The 19,151-nt window shown below is 46.2% G+C and overlaps 1 long non-coding RNA gene across 3 annotated transcripts; it reads left to right on the forward strand.

Annotated features, from left to right (window-relative positions):
- Positions 1 to 3,498: 3,498 nt before the first annotated feature.
- Positions 3,499 to 11,958, forward strand: LOC146754980 (uncharacterized). 3 transcript variants are annotated; one of them, XR_014938499.1, is made up of 5 exons: positions 3,499 to 3,662; positions 6,250 to 6,409; positions 6,770 to 6,876; positions 7,322 to 7,449; positions 11,806 to 11,958. It is a non-coding gene; the product is annotated as an uncharacterized LOC146754980 (long non-coding RNA). The 3 variants fall into 3 exon arrangements; XR_014938500.1 differs by having other exon boundaries at positions 7,325 to 7,449; XR_014938498.1 differs by having other exon boundaries at positions 6,770 to 7,449.
- Positions 11,959 to 19,151: the final 7,193 nt, after the last annotated feature.

The following is a 19,151-nucleotide window of genomic DNA, read 5'->3' on the forward strand; positions in this document are numbered from 1 at the left end:
AGCTAAGGAGAGACTAGTGATGAGCATGCAGAGAAGCCAATGGTTCAGACAGGTTTGTAGTGACACGACATTGTAGAGTTCTGTCTCGTTCTCCTTGGCATAGTTTGGAAAATAAAGATGAGGTGATTGGTGGTAACAATATGGCTTCATCAAGGTCAAGCAAGGGCTGACAAACTTGGTGGCCTTTCATGATGGAGTAACAGCATCAGTGGATAATGGGAGAGCAACTGACATCATCTACCTGGACTTGTGCAGAGCATTTGATCCCGTCCTGCATGACATCCTGGTCACCAAAGTGGATAAAAATGGTTTTGATGGATGGACCAGTTGCAGGATAGGGAACTGTCTGGATGGTCACACTCAGAGAGTTGCAGTCAATAGGTCAGTCTCCAGGTGGAGGGTGGTGTTGGGACCAGTGTTCTTTAACATTTCTGTAGGCAACATGGACAATGGAATCAAATGCAGCCTCAGCAAGTTTGCAGATGACGCCATCTGCAAGTATTTGGAGGTAACCAGCTGCAGTGAAGTGAGCGATTTCAGTGCCTATTTCTGATGGTGGCAGTGAGTTCAGAAGTCACACTGAATTGATGGTACCTGTTTCCATTCTGACAAAGGCTGTAGTTGCAGCTGACTTCCCGAGGCTGCCATATGTGGTGGTGACACAGCCTTGGGCTTGTGCGTTTGCATGACTCCCACCTTTCCTTTCTGTGTCTTGCAGGTCAGCTGGTGCTGGAAGCGGCCGGTATCTGAGTAGGAATGAAGGTGAGTGCAGGAGCAGCTGCTGAGGGGAGGAAGGAAGTCCATGCTAATGAGCTCTGAAGCATCTGCGGGTCCGGTACCAGAATAGGCAGCAGTGATGCAGGGGGCTCCCCAGCAGGAAGCTGGCTGATCCAAATGCTTGCTGAGAGTTTGGAAGCCCAAACCCTTATGGTCTCTGTAAGGGTGGCTAATAAAAAGATGTTAACCAAGATGGTGGTAAATAGTCAAAGGTTATTAGCAAAGGGAAACTCACCAATATCGATACCTTGACCAGAAAGCTGAGGCAGCCTCAACTAGGGAGCAATCTCCAAGAGATGCTGCCTCAGTGGTGGTCAGCCTTTAAATGAGGTCTCAGAGGAGGTGGAGTCAAGGTCCACCCCTTCTGGGAGCACAGCTAGATTACTCTCACCTGTGCTCCCGCAGCTGACCCAACACTTGCTTCAGCTGATTAATCAGAGGTTCAAGCTGTGATTTCCCATACAGTCTCAAAGCTGAAGGCAGCATCTCCTTGATCTGATGGTGGTGTGCCTGAGTGAGGGAGTGATCCACGCTGGATGCAGAAGAGTCATCTTAATTTCTCTGCTATTTTACTTCAGATGACACCTATTGGGTGTTGGTTTCTTAAAATTTGGATCTAGGAGGTGGCCTCTCCCTTTGCTTCTGGTGAAAGCACAGAAGTGCAGCAGGAGTAGAAGACAAAGAGGTTTTCTTCGTGACAGGAACACCAATTATTTGATTCAAATGTGTAACTGTGATGAAGATGGTGAAGAACAGATCCGCCTCAAAGACATGCTTGATCACATAAGGAATGAGCATGTGATCCAAGACAGCCAGCGCGGCATTAGCAGGGGAAGGCCATGCCTAACCAATCTGGTGGCCTTCTATGATGGAGTGATGGCATTTGTGGACAAAAGGAAGGTAACAGATGTCATTGACCTGGACTTGAGCAAGATCTTTGACATGGCCCTCCACCACATCCTTATCTCTAAACTGGAGGGATGTGGATTTGACAGGAGGACCACCTGGTGGATAAGGGATTGGTTGAAAGGCCACAGACAGAGGGTGGTGATTCGTGGTTCGATGTCCAGGTGGAGGCCGATAACAAGTGGTGTCATCCAGGAATCTGTCTTGGGACCAGTGCTTTTTTACATGGTTATCAGTGATACCAATGATGCAATCGCGTGCAACCTCTGCTGTTTGCTGTTTGCACACAGGTGCACACAAAGGGGTGTTTGTGGAAGGTGTAGGCACGTAGGTGTTCCCAGGGGTGGTTGGCACACGTCTGTGAATGCAAAGGAGGGCACACGATGCAGTGTGTGCATGGGGGTGTGCAAAGCAGGCAGGGTGGCACACGGGTGTGCGTGTGTACATGGATAGGGGAAGGCTGGGGTTACAGGTTGACCTATGCTGAGGTGAGTGGGAGCTCACGGTGTTGCTCAGTGGTAGATTTGTTCACACTGAGTGCTAACAGGAAACTCGCACACCCTTTTTGTTTCAGCTGTGCCAGCGCTGTGATCCCTTGCTGCAGGGATGGGCTGTTGGAAGGATGGTGTGCGTGCCAAGCTCCCATCTCTTGCAGGAATCAAGTGTAGAGCAAAAGGGATGTTTGGGCCAGGTGACTGTAAGAAGGCTGGCTGCTTTGGATGATGGCAGCTGATGGAAACAGGTGCTCTGGGGACCGTTCAGCTTTTAACAGAAGACAGGGGTCCAGCAGCAAGAACGACTAGGTTCTCAAATGGCTTCAGAAGTGCACACCGAGTACATCCCCGCAGACATTTACCGGTAGGCGGCTCTTGCAGATGAAGATTCAAGCAGCAGAACCTTTTGCTCAGCTACAGCACACAAATGCTACAAAAGCAGGAACAACCCGCAAGCTCTGGGTCTGTTTGTCTTGCACAGGCATGCACTAACTGCGTTTGATGGTACCCCCCATCCTTGATTTCCTTCCCTGCTTCTTGTCTGATGACGCTGCTGAGCCAGGAACAAGCTGCCCAGTGTGGCAGAGCATGGTGCAGAGCTGTGCTGGGACCTCCTCCCCTTCCTCTGCTGCAGATCAGTGCCCCACACGTGCCATCAGGATGCTCTGGCACGGGATGTGCCTCCAACCCAAAGCTCCTTCCCACCTCCCAAGGAAAAACAAAGCAACCCAAGCATCTCCAGCAAAGCTGCCCAGCAGACAGCAGGGAATGCAAACAGCTTCTGACTGCTCCCCTGCACTCCTGTCCTAAGTAAGAGACCCTACGAGGACTGGCTGGGAAATCAGGGCATGACACACGTGAGTGTGCACAGGATTGTGCAAAGCAGCGGGGTTCCACGAGTTTGTGTGTGTGTGTATCTCTGCTGTTATGAAAGCATGGGAAGACTTACTGAGTCCCAGATAATTACTTATCCTCAAATGATTTTTCCTGGCCAAATTTAGACCCTCTCACAGGTAATCGAGACCAACAGGCTGTTGTTGCACAATCAACAGGCACAATCTAGATGATCAGCTGAGGAAAATAAAGCATCATGCCAAGGGTACTAGATAAGGGAGCAGCTTGAGATCTGCACATTTATGTGATACTCATGGTGTTAGACAATATTTGCCTAGAGAGGTCACATTGAATGAAAGCAAAATATAAGATGAATGAAAATATACACAGGAGAAGAAGCCTCTGAGGCTTCTGAAGTGTTATGACCAGAAGACATAAACTCTGTTAAAGCAAACGTTTCTCTCTCTTTTTTGTGTTATTCCAGGCAGGCCTTGATTACCGCCTGAACACATGCTGTGGAAGCCCAGCTTATGCAGCACCAGAGCTAATCCAGGGCAAAGCGTCTATTGGCTCAGAGGGATGTAGAGCGGTGTTTGTTTTCCCCTCTTTCCCTTCCCTCTCCACAGAGCATTTAAAGGCAGTGGAGCTCAGGTAGGCTCTCTTGGTTTCCCTTCTGAATTCTGCTAGGTTGCATTGCTTGGTAGCTCTCAGAAGCTGTCAGTGGCCACAGACTAGAAAAGTGCAATTGGTCTCAGCTCACACAGCTGGCTGGTTTGTCTCTGGCTAATCCTGAACTGCCTCAAGCGACTGCTTTGGGGCTCTACAGAACAGCAACTTCAGAGATCTCTTTCTATTACTAAGTGTTTGAAAGAGCAATTTGCTCTGTTAATTATCCATCATTTCTGTGCAGTCTGTTTTGTCAGACTTGTCTTTAGCTTCCAAGTTGTATGTGAAGAATTGTTTCCGTTGTAATGCACAATGTACTAAAAATTGAGAGATGTAAATGCAAAGAGTTTTTCCAGCTTTGATTTCATGTCTGGAATTTTGAACCCACTACTTGCAGTTGTTAATCTGTCCAAACTGGTTTGGTTTGGAATGCCCTCATCCTTCTTGAATCGCTGTTAAAGGCGGAGCAATTCCTACAAGTGCCATGGCTCCACTGTTCTAATTCTTGTTTCTTTGTTTTCCACACGCTGCTTTTCAAGCCTCCTTTTTCTTTACAGTCCAAGTGAGAATTGCACTGTGAGGTGTCTGAACCTTGTTGTGCCTCTACATAAAGAGAACAGCAGCAAAGCCAGACAGGTGACTGTGCTGACAGCTCTCGTAGCCAGTAACACGTAACTGTGCTAAATCCCTTGTGACAGCTTTGATTTCATTTTTGCCAGTGAAATCCTTGTAAAAGGAACTGCAGCAGTGTGATGAGCTAAGGTGAAGATGCTAGTTTTAGTAGTGCTCTAAGCTGAGTGGAAGGGCAATTGAATGAGGGTTATATGCTTTCTCTGGGACGATAAGGCTTTTTTTCCTGAGGGAAAGAGCCAGCTTTTCATGGGCTATATGTGGGCTTTGGCAAGGGCAGACAATCCAGTCTGTCAGGAAGCCATTTGTGGTGCTTCAGGTTTGTAAGCTTGTCTTTTTGTTTTTCAGGCGGATATTTGGAGCATGGGTGTAGTGCTGTATGCTCTGCTGTGTGGGTTTTCCCTTTGGATGATGACAATATGATGGCACTCTACAGGAGGATACCAGTGGGTATCAGTGGTGCTAGAATACACTGAGAAGGGAAATAGCTGAGCTTGACAAGAGGCCTTGCTTTTCGGATGGCAGAACATGCTGAGCTGTGGGTAGAAAGGCCTGTCTGCTGAATATTGTCCCTGTTTTTGCTGCTTTGTCTACCAGTATTTTGTGGATTTGGTTCTACTCTTGGTTGGCCTATGTGGCACTGTAGCCTAATTCTGTACCATGATAGCATACAGAATTTAAGGAGAAGTATTTTCTTGCCAATGGGCTGGATTTTTTGTATCTGGTTCTTCAACTGGCTGCTCCCTATACTATCTGTAGTAAAAATACAGACACATCATTTGATTTCCCTGAAATGAATGTTCCTAAATGCCAGCCCTTCTCATGTCTTTGAAGAGCAAAGTTCTGCATTTGCTATTAGAATTTCCTCTTCCAGAATCAGGAGGTAATGGAGGACCTTACAGATTGCCTTCAGAATTCAACAGTTAGTTGTGTTTCCTTTCGGAGAACTTAATCAGAATGCAGTATAAAAATTGATAATCTCATGGGTATTAAGTTACAGGCTTGCTATTTCTGCACTGAATTTGTTTTTACTTTACATGGTTGTGATCTGAAAGTTGCTTGAAACGCAGGCACCTCGGCACTGTTGTGTAACTGAATTTCACACATTATAGATCTTGAAATATAAAACTCTGACTTGTTTTCAGTCTGCTGCTTGAGTCTAATCAGGGTCATAGTGTCTGTGTGAAGTGGAGTGTGTGGGGAGATTGTTGCTGCAGATCCTGGGAAGTTGCTGGGTATTTGCAGACAATGGCTGCTGTTGGTCACTGGGTGCCACTGTTGCTCTGAAGAACAGCTGTGCTGTGCATGCAGCACAGCATGCTGTGCACGCCATGGAACTAGGAATCAAGAAGAGATAGAAGCGTCACTTCTGCTCTAGTAAAAGGTCTCATCTGCTGACAGGCTTTTGTACTTGAATTCAGAACTCAGGACCTGTTGCCACAGAGGGACTAGTTGCTGAAGTTGGATGACTCTTCCTGTTTACTCCTTGTAATATGTAGCCATAACACTAACTATTAAAAAAACATCTGAAATCATGGCTAATTATTGACTGCTGCACAGCAGAACACTACCACGGTGAGATTGGGCTGTGAGATGACTTGAAAGCTGTTTCCTCAGTATAGGTCTTATTCGTGCAGCTGGGACACCTTGATGAAGACTGTGTAACAGCTTTCTGTGTTTCACAACAAGAGAAGAGAGAGTAGATCAGCATTAACGTCAGACGTAATAAACGTATGTCAGTAATTCTCTGTATTTAAGCCCGCTACTACAGTAAATAACCTTACTGTATTAACAGACTCTAACACTCACTTATTCTCAAACATGAAATATTTCACACCTTTCAGAGGTAAGGTACCACTGCAGAACTTCATAGTCTACCTAATAACTACATTTCTGAAGTTCACATTTATTCCTTTTTTCTCCTTTAATTGTGTTTTCTCAGCCTTTCTGTTATATTCTACCATGCTGAAATCCTTATGAATCTCTGGAAGTCCAGGCAGACTCAAAACAGAAACTGATGGATGAACAGCAGATGTCACATGCTGGCTTAACTCCCTGCTTTGAAATATTTCACTAATAGGTGGAAAATATCAACACGTCAGGTAGGACAACCAAGCAAATTTGGGGAATTACAGTTCACAAATACTTCAGAAAATGAATTAATTCCAGTAACTTTTGAAAATAAATGGGAAAAGCTGAACTGAGTGCTGCTAGAGATGCTGTATAAATGTCAATAATGACATTCCAAGGTGTAGAAGAGATTTAAAACATGATGGGTACTCTGGCATTAAACTGAATCTGAAAGTTGTCTCTTGCAATTGAGTTGTCTTTCTATTAAATAGAAAGTGGTAGAATTTGAAGGATTGTTAAGATTTCCATATAACCTTAGTAAGACTAGATATAAAGTATAAGTTTTAATCTAGGCGAGATCGTTTGTGGAGTCACTGTTACTTCTTTTTTAGGTACAGGGAATAAAGAGAACAATCGACCTACAAGGGAAAAACGTTCTTCCGTTCACGTCTGTGATATTTTCACAGTCTTAACTCAAAGGACTTCTAATGCCTGATAAGTAATTCAAGCTTATTATACTACACTGAGTCTGTCAAGCATTGTACCCACGGTTCTCATAGTAGTCAAAAAGCTGCTGAAAATCCAGCTGAATGTCGATGCTCCTTGGAGCTGGGCTGGAACTTGCCCCCAGAAATGGGAGTCCAGCTGAAATGCTGTGCAAACTGAATTAGTAGGAGCTTTGCCATTCACTTCAGTAGAGAGATTCTGGCACCAGCTTTAGTTTTCACTTCCAGCAATTGTACAATACACTAACTTTCAAGCAAAAATGAGAATAGTCTGCTTCTTTATCTCAGACATATTGTGTGAATCAGCTGAGGCCTGAAACTACCCTAATGTGATCAGACGTGAAGGTTGCACATCAAGGGGAAAATATGGCAGACATGCAGAAATTTTCTTTGTACTGACAATGTTTCTGAAGAGATCTACATCCTCTTGTTTTCTAGCAGAATTACGACCAGTTGTGGCAACCTATCTCTTGCTTCAGTCTAAGAAGGCTCGTGGCAAGCACATTCCCTTGAGAATTCCATCCCAAACAGGACGTGCCAGTACCACACAGTCAGGAAGCCTGGGGGTAAGTTTTAGAGTTCAGCACAAGGTTCAGGTCAAAATGCCTCTGTGTGCTGAAGCTCTGCCCGGGTAAACAGTCTGGTGGCCTAAACATCGGTGAGGGAGCATGTGTGCAACCGGTCTTGGTCATCAAATCTTGTTCTATGATAAGGCCACCGACTCAGTGTATGAAGGAAAAGGATGTAGTCTTTCTAGATTTCAGGGAGGCCTTTGATCCTGTCCCTTTGGCTGCATGTTCCCAACCTTCCATCAGGAAGCCAGGAGTACTGTTCTGTGTCATGAAAAGGCAGCCAGTGGTTTGACTATCACATGTTTATGTGTTTTGATGTTTCACAGTGGGTCTTAAGTAAAAGGAACTCAGGTTTTGGTTGCCTGCAGGACAGATGTTCTTTTGGGTTCAATATGTTTGCATAGTGACTTGCAACCATGGGACTGGTGTTCAAGGACCCTTTTTGTTCCTTCAGTTCCTAGGTTCTTTCTTGCCTAGATTTGACACTTTGTTTCAACAGAAGAGCTGATAATTCGCTTTGGGAGCACTAAGCAGCTGTTTATGTGGCTTAGAGGAAGACTGTCTGTCTTCTACCCTGTGGGCATGGAACAGCCACAGTTCCCCCTGGAACAACATCAATGACCCACACCACTAATTGGATTCTCCTTTTTAATGTAGTGGTAGCGAGGTGAAAATGTGGCTGTGGAATATTTTTACTAAGGAACTTCTATATAGATTTTGTTCATCTTTGCGCACCTCATCACCTGATCTGTGTCAGTGAGCAGAAGCTGAAAGCAGGCATGGGATGTTCTGAAGAGCAGAGAAAGAGATAGGGAGGAAGGTGTTTAAGACAATCCCCTCTGCTGCTGTGTGTCCCAGAACTGCCCAGTTCTGTGGCAAAGTGTTGTACAAGATGAAGAGGCCAAGAGATTGGGAGTAGAATGAATAGAAAATATGCCTTACTTAGGCCATACTCAGCGTATTAATACTTCTCAGTTAGTTTTAGAATTCTAGAAGTTAAAGGTAAGGAGGTAGAAGCCTGCAAGTTGTGTCCTTTTTTACAGCTGCTCTTTTCTTATGGGAGGATGAAGTGATGAAGATTGGTCTATTCTACAAGCTGTTCCAACCTTTACTCTTAGTCTTAATGCCCCTTTGTGACGTCATAATGCCCTTTGTGACATCATAATGCCATTTGAGACATCATAATGCCCCTTTGTGACGTGATAATGCCCCATGGTGACGTGATAATGCCCCTTTGTGACGTCATAACACCCCTTTGTGATGTCATAACACCCCTTTCTGACGTCATAACACCCCTTTCTGACGTCATAATGCCCCTTTGTGATGTCATAATGCTTCTTTGCGATGTCATAATTCCAAATTGTGATGTCATAATGCTTCTTTGTGACGTCATAATGCCCTTTGTGACGACGTAATGCCCTTACTGACGTCGTAATGCCCTTACTGACGTCGTAATGCCCTTTGTGATGTCACAATGCTCCTTTGTGATGTCATAATGCTCCTTTGTGATGTCATAATGCCCTTTCTGACGTCATAATGTCCCTTTGTGATGTCATAATGCTTCTTTGCGATGTCATAATGCTCCTTTGTGACGTCATAATGCCCCTTTGTGATGTCATAATGCTCCTTTGTGATGTCATAATGCCCTTTCTGACATCATAATGCCCCTTTGTGATGTCATAATGCTTCTTTGTGAGGTATCTGTGGTGCCATTGATAATGAAGTATGATGAACTGGAAGGCTTTCAGTACAATTGCAGCCCTAACATAAACAATGACATGAACTCTGGAATTCTGTGTAAAATCATTACCTAGCTTGTGGTCCGGCTCTTCAAACCAAAGGCTATGAGGTGCTGCTCTTGTTGACACAGGCTGTGAAAGATGACTTGAGCTCTAAGAGTAATTTCCCTTCTGCTCTTGATATGAACGTCAAATCCACAATTAGAATATTAAGAACATAATATAAAAGTTTTTTCTGCTGGACTGAGGACTGGGCAGTAAGAAACCGGATGAGGTTTAACAAAAGCAAGTGTAGAGTCTTGCACATGGGTAGAAATAATTGCATGCACCAGTACAGGCTGGGGGAAGAGCTGCTGGAGAGGAGCTCTGCTGAGAGGGACCTGGGCGTCCTGGTGGACAACAGATTAACCATGAGCCAGCAGTGTGCCCTTGTAGCCAAAAAAGCCAATGGCATACTGGGGTGTATTAAAAAGAGCGTGTCCAGCAGGTCGAAGGAGGTGATCCTCCCCCTCTACTCTGCCGTGGTGAGGCCTCATCTGGAATATTGTTTCCAGTTCTGGGCTTCCCAGTACAAAAAGACAGGGATCTCTTGGAAAGAGTCCAGCGGAGGGCCACTAAAATGGTGAAGGGCCTGGAGCATCTCCCCAGTGAGGACAGACTTAGGGAACTGCGTCTGTTTAGCCTTGAGAAAAGAAGGCTGAGAGGGGACTTGATCCAGGTTTATAAATACCTGAGGTGTGGGAGCCATAGTGGTGAGTCTGGTCTCTTTTCAGTAGTGCGTGGGGATAGGACTAGGGGTAATGGGATGAAAGTACAGCATAGGAAGTTCCGCACAAATGTGCGGAAGAACTTCTTTACAGTGAGGGTGACGGAGCACTGGAACAGGCTGCCCAGGGAGGTGGTGGAGTCTCCTTCTCTGGAGATATTTAAGACCCGCCTGGACACCTACCTGTGTGACATGGTATAGGGAGCCTGCTTGGGCAGAGGGGTTGGACTCGATGATCTCTAGAGGTCCCTTCCAACCCCTACGATTCTGTGATTCTGTGACTTCCATTAGCTGTTAGCCATAGTTTGGAACTTGCAAAGCAATCATATTGGAGCCTTGCTGGGCAACCTGCTCCAGTGTCTCACCACACCCACAGTAAAGCATTTCTTCCTAATATCCAATCCTAATCTACCTTCTTCCCATGTAAAGCCATTTCCCCTCATTCTGTTGCTACCTGCCCTTATAAAAAGTCCCTCCCCAGCCTTCCCTGTAGGCCCTCTTCAGATACTGGAAGGCCACTCTAAGTTCTCCTTGGAGTCTTCTCCAGGCTGAAGAGCCCCATCTCTCTCAGCCTGTGCACATAGCAGAGGTGCTTTCAGCCCTCTCTGATCACCTTCATGGCCCTCCTCTGGACCTGCCTGAACATCTCCAAGTCCTTCTTGTGTTGAGGGCTCCAGAACTGCGTGCAGTGCTCCAGACGGGGTTTCAATGAGAGGAGTGTGGAGGGGCAGCACCACCTCCCTCGACCTGCTGGTCATGCTTCTGTGCTTTAAGCTTATGCTTTAAGGTCCTATATGCTTTAAGGTTTAGATAGTGCAGTCGCCACACCTCTTCAGGTTTATCTATGAAGGTCCCTTCCAAGTGAACCGTGCTGATCCAGACAGTTCGGACTGCTCATTAAAATGTGTTAGTAAGTTGGGCTGGTCCTACGAAGTAGTTTGACTGCAGTAAGCAGTGTACATGGTGCACTGTGAGTACTGCACACATTCCTCTTGGCAGCTTGTGGAACAGAAACTGTGCATTGTTTGGATTGTGTAAGTATTCCTGTTGGTCTCTTGTGATGCTTACCTTCCTAGAGCACCTTTCCTCGTTTGGCTCTACATATTTTGGTACCTTACTTGTTCTGTTTGGCTTAGCAGGGAAGGTCTTCTTCTGAAGCATCCTCAGTCTTGGTCTGGGCAGCATACTTAGAAATGACATGGACGTTACATGAGTGGGTGGTCAAAGGGGGGAAGAACTCACCTTTCTGATCTGTTTCCTTTTAGAACACAGTCCTGGAGAGGATTTGCTTTCCTTGTTTCCTGGAGACTTGGATTCTTAGATGGTTTTGACTGCAGCTATTTCTGATGTTAATTCCTTTCTCTGTACTTTAGTAGCCAAGTGCACGTGGAGTGCTTTGGAATTGTCTGAAGTTGCCAGGTTGCTTGTGATCACATATGTAACGTGGAGTTATGTGTTGTGCCAGTGATAATTCAGTGTGATGAAATTGAAGGCTTTCAGTAGAATTGCAGCCCTAAAGTAAACAATGACTTGAACTCTGGATTTCTGTGTAAAATCATTAGCTGCCTTGTGGTCTGGGTCATCAAACCAAAGGCTGTGAGGTGCTGCTCTTGTTGACACAGGCTGTGAAAGATGACTTGAAGCTCTAAGAGTAATTTCCCTTCTGCTCTTGATATGAATGTCAAACCCACAATTACAGTATTAAGAACATAATATAAAAGTTGGTGCTGCTGGCCTATTGGCTTCCATTAGCTGTTAGCCATAGTTTGGAACTTGCAAAGCAATCTTATTTAGATGTTAGTGATGAAATCTTCTGATGAAATCTTCCTTTTAATTCTGCAAAAGAATCTCAATGGAACATTTCAGTCTGAAAAGGCTTTGACATATGAAGATGTGCCAGACTGCAGCCATGTGCCAGATGCGTTTGGATCCATGGAATTTTCTGATGTAGCTTCAGTGTTTGAAGAATCTCCGCTCGATCTAAATACTCAGAAAACAAAGCAGGTGTGTGAAGATGTACAGCTAGTTTCTTACAGAAAAAATACAGCTCTTAATCTAGAAATCTGCTTCTCATTGTATCTAGTGCTTACTCCATATTTAAGTATCTAGTGGACCTTGACCAAAGAAAGATAAAGATAGAGCAAAGAAGTATGTTAAGCATAAATTTTGTTGCCTTCTACCTGTAGGCCATGGTTGGTTTGACGTGATCCCTAACTCCAGTGTTTGGTTTGCACAGAAACAGCAAGCAAGGGAACAAGTAAAGGAGTCAGTGAGGATTTTAAAACACAATGGGAAGCGATGAGGCACAGTTCATAAGATTCTGGAGTTAGGCTAAAGGTACACAGACCTTTAAAGATACCGAAAGAAGTTCAGTCTTACTGTGTTGGACAAGAAAATCCACAGTGAAGTGATTGAAATTTTGCAGCCAAACCAAGTGATAATTCATAGTTATGTTTAGATAAGCTGGTGAGGGTTAATCGTAAATGGGGAATTGACATGAACAAATCAAAAAATGGCATTTGAGAGTCTATAGAAAACGCACTTATTCTAGGAAAGAATCAGAGGTTTTAAATCTTTTGTTCAATAGACAAGTAGTGTATGATGTTTTTATAAGCATTGTGTCTGACCTTCTCAGCTGTTAGAATTTCTTTGACAGTAACTTCTCCGGCTGTGATCAGAAAACCTTTTGTTCCGTCTCTGGCACCATTCGAGGCATGATACTCAACTGGGTGATATGGAATTCACACTGTCAACTCCAGTGACAAGAAAAGTGGCATCTAAGCAGTGTGCAAACACAGAGAATGTTGATGCAGAGTCAGCGTTAAGAAATGAGCTGCCCTTTGCATTTCCTGCTCCTGCTCTTTTCAAAGAGTCAGACAGAGAAGCAAGTAGAAGGCATACCCTTTCAGGCGCCTACTTCCAAAGGTATGTTGTATCTAACAAATGAAAACCTAGAACATGTGTAGCTTAGGAATTTTTTACTTTAAATATGAATGCAATACTTGTAGGTCCTGATATTCTGAAAGATTTCTGTGTGGGGTTTATTTGGTCACAGCACATACAGCTGCCACCAGCCTGTACATCTAACAGTGCACTGCAAGCAGTTTAACCATCTATCAGGGCACGGTACTCGTCTATTAATGATAGAAGTTCTCACAGTTTCACAAGGATCATGCCTTGAGATGCATTCAGATAATGAGACAAGTGCTGTGCTCCTAAATCTAGCATGTGCTTCTACTTCCCATTGAGATCTAGTAGATAATTTCTTTAACATTCATGATGAGGGTTTTGTTTTTATTTTTTTCTGGTCTATTATTTTGAGTGAAAGAAAAGGGTATGCTTTTATTTAAGCGTGCTTTTGATTGCAACATGCTTCTATATTAAATGTAACCTACTGAATTCCTCATGATAGCATACCAGTACTTGTGTGTATCTGTTCTCCCTAACAGAGTAAGAAGAGACTCAGTGAACCTGGACAGTGTTACCCAGGGTTGTGAGAACAGCTGAATGATTGTTGAGAACTGGTCAACTCGTGAGCCTGAGACCTGGCATCCTCCATCCTAGGGTGGAACTTTACTGGAGCACGTGGGTGCCACAGCAACAAAAGGACTGTGTACAATAGACTGAGAGTTTGCTGAGTTTCTTGGTTGACAGAAAGCACAACTAACTCAGCAGCAAGTGACGTATTTGGGATAGGAGATGACAGCTGGACTTTGAACCTTAAGGACTGCCAAGAAAGAAGCCATCTGCTCAACCCCTGAGCTGCAAACTGCCAAGGAACTCCATACGTTGCCAGGAATGACAGGAGGGTGCCGACCATGGATACACAGCTACGGACTGATGGTAAACTTGAAACAGCTTGAAGTGAGTAAGGGATATCCAGGATGCACTGGTGCTCAATATTCAAGTAGCCCATCAATCTACACTGGGCCAAAGGATACCAGTTTTAATATCTCATGCAGTGTTTACTGTATTGGAGGCAAAAGGGGGACATTGGCTTTCACCCCAAAGATTCCCGAAATACCAGGCCATCCTGGTAGAGCAGGGTGATATAGAAATAATTGTAACTACTATTGCCAACCCAGTATCTTTCCTTAGCGGAACTCCCCTGGTGGAGAACCAGGATGACATCACTGCTTTGAAACAACTGATGCTGCACATTACATCCAGTCGGTCGGAGCTGAAGGACGAACCCTTAGAAGATGCAGAAGATGCCTGGTTTACCAGCAGCTGCAGTTTTGTGAGACAAGGAGGCTGTAAGGCAGGACATGCAGTAACTGCTACTGAGCAGGGAATGGAAGCACAACCATCAGCCGTGGGGACTACCCCTCAGAAGGCTGAAATAACTGCCTTGACGAGAGCCTTAATGATATGGACAGATGCTAACTATGTGTTTGGGGTGTCACACGCTCATAGTACCATCTGAAAAGAGCAAGGATTGCTCACACACAAGAAAAAGAGCATGATGTAAATGTACCTATGTTGTAGGGCACAGTTCTCTATCCAGGCCCAAGTCTGTGTGGGTGTCTCCTCTATCCACAAAGCTGCTCACACTGCAGGAGGCACAGGCTGAGAGGAGAGGCCAGAGCAGCTCTCCCACTGTGACACGGAGCAGCAGGATACAAGTAAAGGAAGGCCCCGCAGCGGTACTGGGAAGGTTCCACACAGTCATCAATTTTTCATCTGAAAGGTAAAGAGGAATTCCCTTTTCTGCCCCTATCATCATTGGTCGGGTGAGTAGCAATGGTGCCCGGTGTGCTTCCATCAATGGAGCAGAATAGGCGGAAGGCTGGGGTGCAGGCTGACCTCTGCTGAGGTGAGTGGGGGCTCAGGGTGTTGCTCAGTGGTAGATTTGTTCACACTGAGCTCTAACAGGAAACTTGCTCAACATCGAAGGCCTTGCAAAAGTCTGGCTGAGTGATGTCAGTTGCTTTTCCTTTCCCTACTGATGCTGTCACTCCACTGTAGAAGGCCACCAAAGCGACCAGGCTGCATGTCTCCGTTTCCGCTGTTTCTCCATTTCCTTCTTGTTGCTCCCTGTAACCAGCAGGTTCAGCCATGCTGCTTTCCTGCCTCCTCTGCTGTGTTTCGTGTGGTCGGGATGGAGCTCAGAGCTACAGCTCTGAGAAAGGTTTTCTGAGAAAGTTACCATCTCTTTTCCATTCCTTTACCCCTAAAAACAGTTTTCCAGTGTCTCTCATGCAAGAATTCTTTGAACAGCCTGCAGCTGACTCTCCTGAAGCTCAGGGTCCTGACTTTGCTTTTTGCCAGGCACACATTCCTTGAGATGAGGAACTCTAGGAGGGCATGGTCACTACAGCCCTGACCACCTCCAGTCTTAACCCCTGCTGTTCAGCATGTCCAGTAATGCTTCCCTTCTGCTTGGTGTGCTTAATGCTTGGCCCACAAAGTTATTGTCAGTGCACTCCAGCAGGCTCTCAGACAGTTTGCAGCAACTGGGATTGGTGCTGGGTGGTTGCTGGGAGGTGTCTCAGCAGAAAAGCTGGGCTGGGGTGGGCGTGCTGTGTCAGTCCTCATCGCAGCTGGCAGAGAGAGTTAGAGGAGGGTGATGGGTGCTGCCTGCTCTCAGTGCTGCTGCACTGAATTTGGGGCACAGCAGCACACTGGTGAGTGAGCTGGGAGGGAGACGGACTGCTGCTGTGCATGGCTAGGCCAGAGCTGGAGGATTGTCAAACGTGAGTCATGCTGGTGCAGCCATTGCAGCTGCAGCAGGAGTAGAAGACAAAGAGGTTTTGTAGAGGACAGAGGGTGGTGATTCATGGTTTGATGTCCCGGTGGAGGCCGATAACAAGTGGTGTCATCCAGGAGTCTGTCTTGGGACCAGTGCTTTTTTACATGGTTATCAGAGACATCAATGATGCAATTGAGTGCACCCTCTGCTGTTTGCTGAGTGGTGCGGCTGATGCAGTGGAAGGAAGGGATGCCATTCAGAGGGAGCTCAACCGAGAGGTTGGCCTAGGTGAATTTAATGAGGTTCAACACAGCAAAGTGCAAGGTTTTGCACTTGGGCTGGAGGAATCCCAGGCATTTCTACAGCCTGGGAGGAGCAGTCCTTAAGAGAAGCCCCGCAGAGAAGGACCTGGGGGTCCTGGTGGATGAAAAACAGAACGTGAGCCATCAGCGTGCTCTTGCAGCTCAGAGAGCAAATGGTCCCCTGGGCTCCATCAGAAGAGGGGATGGCCAGCAGGGACAGGGAGGTGATTGATCTTCATGATCCTTGAGGTCCCTTCCAGCCCCGGCCATTCTATGATTCTGTGATTACACTCGCTGTCAGAAAGAACGGCAGCTGTACAGATGTTGGATATATTTTGGGACAGTTCTTGTAACCAGCTGATTTTAAGACCTTGCCCGAGTCAAGAGTCTAAATTGAGTGTCAGAAGAAAGCTGGTAAAGTGGCTATTGCTCATTCTTTTTCATTTGCTGATTCTTTCATTCGGGTTCCTTTTCCAAAGGAGATTCTGGTGATGGAAGCAATTGAAGAAAGAACCAAAGCAGCTCTTGCCAAGAGTGCTTGAAGTCCCTGTGGAGAGAAGCAAAGAACTTGGGCTTCCTCTGGGATGCTCCCCACCATGTCTCAGGAAGGAGACAACTGCTGTTCCACTTTCTGCTATTTGTGTGGAAAGGTACGTCTGGGTTTTCTTCTACTTGTTTTTCTTTCTTTTTCTGGCTTTGAAGGAGAAGGGGTGGAGCAACGGGAGACTCACTGGTCATTTGTTAACTCAAGAGCAGGATGGATTCTGCATTGACTGTGAAAAACCTGGGCTAGTAGCATGGGCATGTTTCAGGCTGGACTCTTCTTTTGCTGCTTGGTTTCCTTTTGGCTACAGGGAGACAGCTGTCTAAAGGTGTGTTTTCAAACCCACTCTCCAAAACCATGTTTCATTGTTGCAGGTGGTTCAGTGTGCTCTTGCAGGGTAGATGTGTTTGCTGTAGAATCTGAATGGTTTCTGTTCCTAGGGGAGGACTGGGAGGAGGTAGTGAGAAGAGAATTCAATGCCTTAGGTGTATCTTAGTGAGAAATGTTGGCATGAGGTGCTGGAAGTCTTGAGTTGTCAAAGGCCAGTGAGGCTCAGACTCCTTAACCTGCTGGAGCAGGGTGGAAGCAAGGAGTGGGCACTGCCGTCACACAAGCTGCACTTGGTTCTGGTCTGCCAGGTCTGTGCTGGCCTGGATTTCTTCTGAGAAGTTTGTTGGAGCTGCTTGGAGTAGTGAAGGGTGGGGAAGAAGTGCTGCTCAAGAGCTATGAGATGTGCAGCTCCTTCTGAAGTGCTCCTGAGAAGGACGGAGCGCATTTGCTGCAGCTTTCTCTGCAGATGTGCTCCTCACCTTGAAATCCTCCTGGTTTGTCCTCAGCTCCTGACCACGGCCTGTGCTCTGTTTTGCAGGCTGATAACATGCAGAAGCCGCAGCTGGTGCGTGCTATGTCATCTTTAAACGTACCAGCGATTGCGGCAGCCCATGTTATTAGGAGCCACGTCGCCCAGGGGCCAGATGAGCTCTCTCTGGAGGTAAGCAGTTCCAGGCGTTCCTTGTTGTCATGCATAGAGGAGGGCAGTCCTTTCTGCTTTGTTTTCCTACCAGATTTGCTGAATCTGGGATTGATGTTTCAATCTCTTGCAGGTCGGAGATCTGGTGAGCATTGTTGATATGAGGACATATCAACAGGCTGAGCCCCTGGTGGAGAGGCAAGCGTGGCTTTGAGGTAGGCACACATTTTTGACTAGAGAGCACAACTTCAGTAGAGTTGGGAATCTCAGCTTGGAGCTGCTCTGCCTGCACAGGATGGCTGCTGGATGCAAACAGTTTCCCTGTGTCACTGTCAGTGGACCTTCCCTTTGGCTCTGGGCTCGGGCTAATGCTCACCTGTCTTTTTGTTCTAATTACAGGTTGGGCTTTTCCCTGGTGAGTGCATGGAACTCATCAGCGGAAAAGTTCCCGATTCCCTCCTCAATTCATTGCCAAAGCCAGGTGCGTAATTTACATTTGACAATGCGAGTTAGTCAAATAGGGTCAGAACATTACTTTCAGGGGGTTTGTTTATGCCCAAGTTCAGCAAGCTTAGAAAGAGAACTACAGTAATCTCCTTGGGCACCTCCAGGGATGGGGAAAATTCATTCTTGCGTGTCCTTGTTGGGAATGTTCTTCCCGTTATTACATGCTCTGTCGAATGCGTTGCGCTCAGCTTCGTCCAACTGAGCCAGGCCTGAAATGAACTGGTTTCTTTGTTTTGTTGTGCAGAGCCAAAGAAATGGGGCAAGCTCATCAACCGCCTTCGTTCCCTGGTGAAGGCCAGCCCCGGGAGAGCGAAGCAGCCTGAGCCTCCGACATTCTCCGGATCCATGTCCTTGCTTGACATCGTTGAGAGGTATTTAGCCTTCAGGACTTGAGGGCTGAGCTGTAGGAATGGAAGCATCCTCTGCTGTTTGAAACAGAGGGCGTTTCTAAGCTGTGTTTCAGCAGAAAGCAGGCAGTGCCCGGAACAGGCAACTTTTGGCCAGGGCTCGGTGCAGCTCTTCCCTCACCCTGCACCACGTCTGACAGCATGCTCTGTTTTCTCTGCAGACTGAGTTCTCCCAGTAAGAGGGCAGAGTCAGCAGCTTGCAGTTGGTGTTCCTGCTTCTGCCTGGGCAAACCATCCCCTGTGGCCAAACGCCAACTGCAGAGCAGTGCCAGGGAGCCCTCTGAAGCAGAAGTCTTGGTCCTGGCAGGTAAGGGTGCAAATCCAGCTTACAAAACACTGCTTGTCAGCAACACAGGTAGAATTCATGCTTTCAGTGGGCTTGTACCTCCTTCTGGCGTTCAAGTCCGTGCCTGACATCTTCAGTTGACACCTGTCTTTCCCAAATGAGTCTCTTGTCAACACAAGAGCTGGACCTGCACGTGGATCACTTTCAAGACAGTGACACTATTGCTAGAAGCCTATTTGCTTCTGCCCACCACCACTACATAGCCAAATGTCAAGAATCTCCATGCTTCATCTTGTGAACGTTCGACACTAACCGCTGTACATCTACTCCTTCCTAGGTGACCCGAGCCCTTGTATATACCCAAGACACAGGGCATGTTACGATGACGCATCTTCCATCAATTAAGAGTTGTTACTAAGCACAGGATGCTGCAGTTCAGATGAAAGCCTTCCATATAACATCAGCTATCAAGAGAAGAATGTC

Source organism: Coturnix japonica, chromosome 37 (genome assembly GCF_054131305.1).
Source record: "Coturnix japonica strain WE chromosome 37, WE-NBRP24, whole genome shotgun sequence".
Classification (NCBI taxonomy): Eukaryota; Metazoa; Chordata; class Aves; order Galliformes; family Phasianidae; genus Coturnix; species Coturnix japonica.